A 2,432-nucleotide genomic window follows, 5' to 3' on the forward strand; every position below is an offset into this window, starting at 1 on the left:
TTTTTTTTTTCTTTTAATTATTACACCTGAAAGTAATTTTTATAGCAAAATAATAGTCCATTCATTGCTCTCTCAACAGCCAATAGAGGGGAAAAGAGTTGTCTTACGAGTCTACTTGTGCCTTAGCTATCCACCGCTCAAAGCCCAGAGGCAGCAGGAAAGTAGCTCATGCTTAAATACACCTCTGAGAAGGGAGAAGCAGAGGAGGCAGCTGTGAAGCTATAGAAACAGGGAATGGTTTCAGATACTTCAACACCATACTGCAGTACTGAGCATCTGGATGATATTATGAATGTAGCAATGATTTTTAAAGTGCTTTCTCTTGATGACCTGATGGATGTGGTTCCAAGAGAGTGCTGAAGCAATACTTTAAGTAATATCTATATAAACTAGACCCAAACTATTCTCAAGTTAATTTACTTCTTCAAGCTTTGAGGGAGTAAAACTGTTAACTTCAGAAGAAAAGATTTTCTTCCCATACAGTGTTTTCTATGTCCCTTGTAAAAAGCAGCTATTTCTGACAACCTTGAATTGAGGTTATGGACGTAATTTGGAAAGAAGCCACTCTTACTTATCCACTAGGTTGCCTTGAGTTGATCCTGTTTGTCTTACTTCAGTTTCATGCAGCAGCTGAAAACAGCGATATTTTGCTTGATGAAGCAACTGTCACAATTAATTTGAGCTGCTAAACTGAAAAGCTTTTTGGCAGTTTCAGATCTGTCAGTCTTTGGTAATGACAGTTACCAGTACTAGATATCTGGTATTCTACCTTGTGCTTCATGTAGGATTTGAAGGGAAGGGCACTTAAGAGCATGAGTTGTAGCAGGGCATTGGGATGCTCTGATGGGTGATGACAGGCTGGGGCAGATACAGATGCACTATCAGAATGAGAAATGGTTACTTTTTCTTGGAAAGCCTTTTCTCCATCTGTCTGCTGCTAACAGGAGACAGTGTAAGCTTGTAAGTTGCTAGATAAGAAGAAATAGAAGAATTTTAATTTTTTTTTAAAGAACCATTTGATTAAGAAACAGAAAAGCACTTAAAATCTTAATTGACTACTGTGAAATATGCAGAATGTTTTAAGGAATACAGGAAAATAAACAATAAAATTGTTGGAGATGAAGACAAAACCAACAAAAACAAATACTACTACAGATTTCCTATAAAATTGATTTTAGAAAGAATTGGTATTTTCCCTTCCTCTGAAATGGATAATAAATGATTAGCAACATGGAAAAGAAAAGAAGACAAAGCTTAAATACTTTGAAAGTGATGAATAAACTTGCCATACTTAGGAAAGTTGGCCTAACCTGAGTGATTTAATGTTGAGACTTTGACAAAATTAAAACTAGGCACACTTTTTCTGCTGTCAGAATACATAAGCACACTGCCATGGCAGCTCAGCACCATCTCATCCCTTTTTGCTTCTTTGTTCTTTTTACAGACACTTTTCAAAGCACTGCACTTCAGCAACGGTTTCTCATAGCCATATGCCCCTATAAATCAAGGGGAAAGTGTCTCAGAGTAGCTCACAAGGTTGCTGCAGGAAGGAGGTGCTCTGTCCTTGGACATCCTAGCTCAGTTCAGATAGGCACAGTCACTCAAGACACAGCTATTTGAGTAGGGATTTGCAGCGTGTGCATCCAAATCAATGTGATACTCATTTAAGATAGCTCGGTGATAACAACATTCACTTCATTTTAATCTGGTACTACATCCAGAAAAGCACGATGTCTACAAAACAGAAGTAGCTGGATGCTTGATTCCTTTGCTTAGACAAATACAAATTCAGTCACAATACAAACTCAGGCAAAAAAGAGAATCTAGTGACAAGGACAATGTAATACAGACAACAGCACAGACAACTTAATCTACCCTGAACATCACCTTCAGATGCATCTTATTTAAAAAAAAAAAAAAAAAAGGGTTGCCAGCTCTATTTAAACATTGCAATGAAAGGTTCGTCTACATGAGTGTGGGTAATTACCAGTCTGCTATTCAGATCTGTGCTCTGTAAAAGGAAAAAAAAAAAAAAAAAGCAAAAGCAATCAGAGAATCATAGATTCGTTTGGTTGGAAAAGACCTTTGAGATCATTGAGTCCAACCGTACCTGTCCACTACTAAACCATCTCTGAACACCTCGTCTACCTGTCTTTTAAATCCCTCTAGATATGGTGACTCAACCACTTCCCTAGGTAGCCCATTTCACTGCCTGAGAACCCTTTCAGTGAAGAAATTTTTCCTGAATCCATACACCCCTCAGCAGAACAGAAGCACATCAACCTAATACACCTTTTGCTCTTGCTCAAGACATCTGCAGCTTGACTTCCTAAACTATATAACTGTATTTCACAGAATCCCAGAATGGTGGGGGTTGGAAGGGACCTCAGGAGATCATCCAGTCCAACCCCCCTGCCAAAGCAGGTTCCCTA

Source organism: Antrostomus carolinensis, unplaced genomic scaffold (assembly GCF_000700745.2).
Source record: "Antrostomus carolinensis isolate BGI_N321 unplaced genomic scaffold, ASM70074v2 scaffold6064, whole genome shotgun sequence".
Taxonomy (NCBI): Eukaryota; Metazoa; Chordata; class Aves; order Caprimulgiformes; family Caprimulgidae; genus Antrostomus; species Antrostomus carolinensis.